The following is a 7,082-nucleotide window of genomic DNA, read 5'->3' on the forward strand; positions in this document are numbered from 1 at the left end:
TCCTTAAGACACAGGACAACAGTTTATTGAGATATTGTATTTTTTTACTTCATAATATGTACTCCAACAATCCAATAGTTCTTCCCCACCTGTCTCAGGTCGCCTCCACTTAGTGAGGTAAGAAACATCATCATCAGCTGCAGCTTCCCAGCGCACTGTCATGTCACTGTCTGAGAAATTAGTTACCCTAAGGTCAGAAGGAGGAGGCACCTTCACTAGAAGATTCGTGCAAATTTGATATATTTGACTTCTCTGTTTTTTTCTCTCTGAATTATTTTTGAAAAGGAAAAATAATAATTTGAATGTGAGGCAAAACATGTATGGTGCTCGGTAAAGATGACACACCGACCCACTTCTTTTTTTGTTTTGTTTTTTGTTTGAGAAAGTTTGTTTCATATTAAAGCAGTGTCAGTGACGTACATTCTACCCGACTACCACAGGTAAAGAAAAGCCTGAATCTGTAGATCTTTTTCTTTTCTTTTTGTCTAAAACACAAGAGATAAAAAAAAAAAGCCAGGGAAACATAGGAAATAATGTTTTGTCAGGCAATGACTTGTTGGCAGAAGAAGAGTGGTCCTTGGTAGCCATGACAACAAGGAGGTGTGTTTGTTGCTGGCAGGTAAAAGAAAAAAACCAAAGCAAAGAAAAAAAGTCAGGGGAAGCCCAGGCTACGAGGGGTCATCCCTTGGAATTTTCAGTCCAAGATCGCCCGCCTGGACCTCCCCCTAGCAGGTGAACATACAGAGGCAGGTGAGCCGAGGGCTCGAACCCGGGCCTGTATGTTACTAACCTGCTAGCCCGCCACATGTTGCCACATGACGGGCGAAGAGAATGGGGCAAATTGTTCTATTTAAAGAGCACTACGCGCACATCGTGCGATCAGCCTTTTCCATTAGCTGGAGACCACACACTTTTGCACTCAAAAATAGCGGCGGGGCCTCAGTCTGTCTGTGGGGCATCGGGTATACCGGGCATTTGCCCGGTGGGCCGATGCTAATTTTGCCTTTTAAATGGCCCAATGTTTTGTTGTTGTCTTGTTTTCCTAACTGTGTAAACAGTGAAAGGTGGCGGATTGGACAGATGCTGGCAGACGTGTAAAAATAACTCAGTTGTTTGGTAGTGGCTATGGTGGCGCTTTCACACATTCAGTAAAATTAGCAAGTGGTGGAGGCCAGCAGGTGGATGGGGGAAAGGACTGGAGGTGGAGAGACCCAAGGCGGCCGCCAGTCCGACTGTCAGGTGAAATGAGCTTCAGGTAAGAAGTTATGACCTGCAGTCTATCTGGGTCAAACCAAGTTTAGGTGTAGTTTATTTCCTGTGCTACTTGTGCTAATGTTGTGCTACAGTCAGTTACAATAACTCTTACTGTGTACTAGCTAGCACGATGGAGTTTCTGTACAGTTGGGTGGGTGCTATGATGTTACTGGTGAACTTTATTTTATTCATATGGTTAGTTAGTAGAGTTGCCAACCGTGCCATAAAAAACGGAATCCTCTGGTATTCAGAGTTAATATTATGCGTTTTGTATTGAGCTGAAAATAAAAGCGATTTGTCCCGTACTTCAGCTACAATAAAAAAAAGACACAAAGCTGGAGTTATTCTGTGTCTTTGCTGCACAGCTGCCTCTTCTTCTCTCATTCTCCCCCCTCCCTCTCCTGCTGCTACTTCAATCATGAAACTGATCAATGATCAGCTGATCAGCGTTTCTCTCTTGCTTGTTTATCTCCCGCTTTTGCGCCAGAAAGAGGAAACTAGCGGAGGTCGTGTTAAACAGCAGAAGCGCCTTTAAACTTGATAAGCTGTTGTTAGAATTTATTTAATATTACTTTCTAGTATCAGCTGATGTTTGTTGGAGCCACAGCTGTAAAGCTGCTGGTCATGATATCGGTTTGGTTATCTGGTGAGAGGGAAACATGAAGATGAAACCAGGAGATGTCCTTACTGAATCATGAGCGCTGATCAGGTTATTCTCATTTAAAATTTCTAGCTTTCAACAAATAATTATCCGAATCTTACAACCAAAATTTTCATCTGATGTCAAATTTATAGAATCCATTATTGTACATAGTAAGTTTTTTTCAGGGTCCCAACATAATTTCTTCAGAAGAAAGTACTGGACATGATGCCAGTATTTTCCCACATTTTCTAGATACTGTACTAGTACTTTGTGTAAAATGGCATCAAAAAGTCAGTTAAGTTTTATTCTTTCTCACCTGTCTTTCTGTCTCCTTTCACTTTTAAAAGGTTGCCATGTTATAAAAAATATTTTGCCCTGCCATGCTGTTTATTGATGTGGTAAATAAATAGTTTATGAAAATATCACTAAATCTGTCATTTATTATTTTTAATATTCAGTAATGGTCATGTCTCACCTCTAGTCTTCTCTGTCTTAATTTCAGGTTTCCACCATATGTTGTAGATAGTTCAGGAAGTTAACTCAACCAAGCAGTCTTTGGGTTTCAGCTAAGTACTGCTTAGAATACCAGAATAGGGAGGATGGTGTAGGTTTAAGTTTATTAGATTGATACGTATGTACCAACAAGACAGTGTACATCACTGTCACAACGACGTTTGTTTTCATTCAAAGGCTTTATGGTTTTTCCTATAATACCTGGTGGGCGGTCTCTAGTCAAAATGCCCGGGCTGATTTTTTGTCCCAGTCCAGCCCTGATGTCTACTCTTGTTGTTCATATTTGTTATAAGACTGTCGAATAGTAGTTAAAACAATAAAGACTTATTGTGCCAGTATCACCATGACTCTTTCTTGTTTGTTCAGAATAACGACTTGAACATGGCATTTAACGCTACCAAAAAGTGATTGTGGCCTATAACCTGTCACTGAAACAATATTTCGGCTTCAAACTTGTGGATATATTCCAGAAGGGTTACATGTGATATATTATATCCCCAACACTCTCCAAGAACTGCTGAATAACTTTTAAAAGAACATTAATACCGATAATATGCCATTTTCAGCCTGCCCAAAAAGTGATTGTGGACTATATCTTGTCACTGAAACAATATTTCTGCATCAAACTTGTTGGGTATCATCCAAAAGGGTACATGTGACACATTATATCTCAAACAGTCTCTAAGGACTGTTTGAATAACTATTAAAGGACCATTAATACCCATAATATGCCATTTTCGACCTGCCCAAAAAGTTGACTGTGGACTATAACTTGTCACTGAAATACTATTTCTGCTTCAAACTTGCGTGGATGTCATCAGAAGGGTCATTTGTTACGCCCCAGTCTAGGGGTACAGGGATGCAACATAGGTTTGGAAAATTGCCCCGCCCTGGTCCCCAAAACCATACACAGAGGGAAAACCAATCTCTTAGTGAATGGTGGTTTATTTTTCTACACTGCAAAAATGAAGCTCCGGGGTGAACAAAGGCCAAAATAACAAACAAAACAAGCTAAGTCAGGAGGAGGTGCTATCTAAACCCTATGTGAAATCAAACATCAAACAAAAGACAAGCGCTACACCTAACTCCCTAACTGAAATAAACAGGAGAAAACAGTGCAAGGAAAACAATAAGGCAGCTCACCCCTTCTGTTCCAGTGCTATTTACAATGTGCTATTTACAATGAAAACTAATGTACACACTATATACAGAACTCAGAAGGTTGCACAAAGTCACAGGCACAAATGTCTCAGGTTTTGGAGGCCAGGGTCAGGTCTGCTGCTGCTGTCAGTGGCTGCCCCAGGACAACTGCTGGTGAGGGATTTTGAATGCGACCACATGATCGGCAGACCAATCGGCAGCCGTCTGCTCATCCACTCAGGGACCTGCAAAGACTTAAAGGCACAGAGAAAGAAAACAACCACCAAAACAACCACCAAAACAGATTATGGCCAGGGCCATAACAGTCATATGTCAAACATTACATCTCAAACAGTCCCTCAGAACTGCTAAATTACCATTAAGGGAACAATAAAACTGACAATATGCAATTTTCAACCTGCCAAAAAGTGATTGTGGCCTATATCTTGTCACTGAAACAATATTTCTGCTTCAAACTTGTTGGGTATCATCCAAAAGGATGATATGTGGCACATCATATCCCAAACAGTCTCTAAGAAATGCTGAATAACTTTTAAAGGAACATTAACATTGATAATATCCCATTTTCAGCCTGCCAAAAAGTGATTGCCGCCTATATCTTGTCACTGAAATACTATTTCTGCTTCAAACTTGCTGCATGTCATTCAGATGGGTCATATGTCAAATATTATATCTCAAACAGTCCCTTAGAACTGCTGAATAACTTGTACAAGAACAATAACACTGATAATATGCCATTTTCAGCCTGCCAAAAAGTGATTGTGGACTATAACCTGTCACTGAAACAATATTTCTGCATCAAACTTGTTGGATATCATCCAGAAGGGTTACATGTGATATATTATATCCCAAACACTCTCCAAGAACTGCTGAATAACTTTTAAAAGAACATTAATACCGATAATATGTCATTTTCAACCTGTGCATAAAAAGTCAAATTTCAAAAATGTTGTAATTCAAAAATAATACAAAAAAAGGATTAGGAACACCAAGTAATAGGAAAGACAAAACAACGGTAATAAAAATGTCATTCCAATACAGCACTTATTAATTGAAACGAAAACCAAAAACAAATAACAATTACATCCAATTAAAGAAGAAACCACCAGTTAAAATAAACTAACAAATAGACCAGAAACAGGGGCTATAGCGGAAGCTCAACACCAGTAAACCATGGAACAACATATATATTAATTCTTTGCATACAGTAACTATGCTAACATGTTAGGAAACACAAAATAATTGAATAATCCTACAAACAAATTGCAATCAAAGCTGAACTCTAATGTTGTGAACAACACAGAAACACACACAGCAACACGAACATAAATTAATGAATTAATAAACAAATAACAACCAATAAATATTATAGGAGACAACGATACAAAACAAGAAACATTTCAAAAACATTGAAAAATTGACAGCGACCCTAACTTTCTGACCAGCATGCTTCACAAACAAATGGGTTGTTTTTTTAGTCTTGCGGGGCTTCTTGCACAGCTTCCTGTGGTACCACCGTGGGTAAATCTTGCAGCCAGTAGTGAATTAGACAAAACAAGGTAACACGAGATATTTTTGTTAAAAGTGTTTATACAAATAAGTATGTAAATAACAATCTTGCAAAATACTAAATCCCTTTGAGGCAATAATAATTTTTAGGTTTACTTTACAAAAGTAAAAAGAAAAAAGCTTATTGTGTGACCCAGAAAGAGTAATATTTCAAAACTCCGCCACTCTGTGTTCCTCCGCCACTGCCTCGTTTGAGTTTTTGGACGAAATGGATTCTGGATATTGCATATTCGTCATTTCGAGCTGATTGCAGACCAGAACAGGCAAGACTTTGTCCTTTTTTCTGCTCCGTTATGTCATCTGCACTTGTCTGTGTTGTGACAGTCTGCAACGGTGCCGTGGTTTTTGTTTTCAATAAATGCAATTGCAAAAAAAAAAACCAAAAAAAAAAAAAAACAGGCAATCAGATTTTTTTTTGCATCCAAGTCTGTGATTGGCTGGTTTTGTGGCACAAATATAACGGTGTACAGAAAGAGTTGAGCGCGCACAGGCAGAAATGTTGAGAGCGCAAGCAACACAATGTGAGCAAGCACAAGTGCAAAAACTGAGCGACAGGGGCTGCTATTGTGTGTGTGTTTAGATAATAGCAAACACTGAAATACATTTTTGCACGCAGCAATGAATTTTGTTCACTCAAATTTAGCTTTTCTTCGCTCAAAATAAATTTCTCCTCAAAATGCAACACTTGCACCTGCACTTTTTTTTAAGTGCGCTCAGAATAGTGGCACAAAAATAACGCCATGGAAAGGAAGGGGCAGTGTTTGTACAAAATTCAAAGGAAAGTAGGAGAAATAAGGAGGTGGTCATATCGAGAATAGGATTTGGACATGCTGGTGTGAACACTACACTTTTCATGATAAGGAAAGATAAAACAGGGAAATGTGACAACTGTGGAGAAGACGAAACGATAGAACATGTCATCTTACACTGTCAGAAGTGCAGGTGGAGAGATGATAACTGACCCAAAACCTCAGTAGATAAAAATGAAACTAGATCTTATTTATTTACTGCAAAAGGACTCTAGAAGTAAAGGTTATCAGGCCTTATTCCAGTTTTTAAAAGAGGGTAAATTGTTTGGGAGGATTTTAGTTGTTGTTTTTTGTTTTTTGTTTTTTTTTTTTTTGTTTTGTTTTTGTTTTTTGTTTTTTTTTTGGGGGGGGGGGGCGACGTTCCAGTTCACACTTCATACCAGTTGGTGGCGGTAATGCGCCATTCAGTTGTTTACCAACCGTCAATAAAATTTAGAGGAAGAAGAAGTCTAGCCGTTCATGACGATTTCGCTGACACCCAATTGGCGCGCCTTGTGTCCGTTTGCCTCACAGGTACGTTGAAGCAATTTATAAAAAAAAACTGCGCACGGGTGGATTTGTCACACTCACAACAGGCTGTGTATTTGCTTTTAACCATGACGTTATTTGGCCGTGACAGTCAAACGTCCAACAGTTGAGCTAAGCTAAGCGGCTATTGCTTTTGCTAGCTAACGTCGGCTAACGTTGAACACCAAAGATGTACACGAGTAACGCGAGATATATAACTCTGCAGGACTTCCGCGTTCGCGTATGCAGGCATGAGAGGGTTCTGTTTTGTTAACTGACCTGTTAAAGCTAACATGACATAGTAGTCTTTTTCAAAAAGCAACTGTATGGTAAGATTTGCTAATCCGCATTTTATATTATATTTGGGCTGGGTTTACCACATGTAAGCACTAGCGTATGCGGATTTTTATCTTGATTTTTATGTGTCTTTGGCTAAACTTTGAGAAAACCGGTGTGGCTACGTTAGGTATATGTACCAATAAAACATCGAGCATCTTGACAACCGAAGCCGTAAACAGACCGTTTCTGTACCCTGTCTCCAAGACTTGTTTTAGAAGGTAATAATTAGTCCTGTTCATCGATAGAAACGCGCTTTGTTTATGTTTATTTGATTTCCGTCAGCCTGC

General features: G+C 39.1%; 1 long non-coding RNA gene across 1 annotated transcript in view; it reads left to right on the plus strand.

Moving 5' to 3' along the window:
• The first annotated feature begins 512 nt into the window (after positions 1 to 512).
• The window catches only part of LOC120714730, a 35,013-nt gene continuing 28,443 nt past the window's right edge, over positions 513 to 7,082 (plus strand). Inside the window, exon 1 of the long non-coding RNA XR_005691495.1 lies at positions 513 to 1,255. This is a non-coding gene — a long non-coding RNA (uncharacterized LOC120714730). The remainder of the gene's footprint in view (positions 1,256 to 7,082) is intronic.

This window comes from Simochromis diagramma, unplaced genomic scaffold (assembly GCF_900408965.1).
Source record: "Simochromis diagramma unplaced genomic scaffold, fSimDia1.1 OVJJ01000421.1, whole genome shotgun sequence".
Classification (NCBI taxonomy): domain Eukaryota; kingdom Metazoa; phylum Chordata; class Actinopteri; order Cichliformes; family Cichlidae; genus Simochromis; species Simochromis diagramma.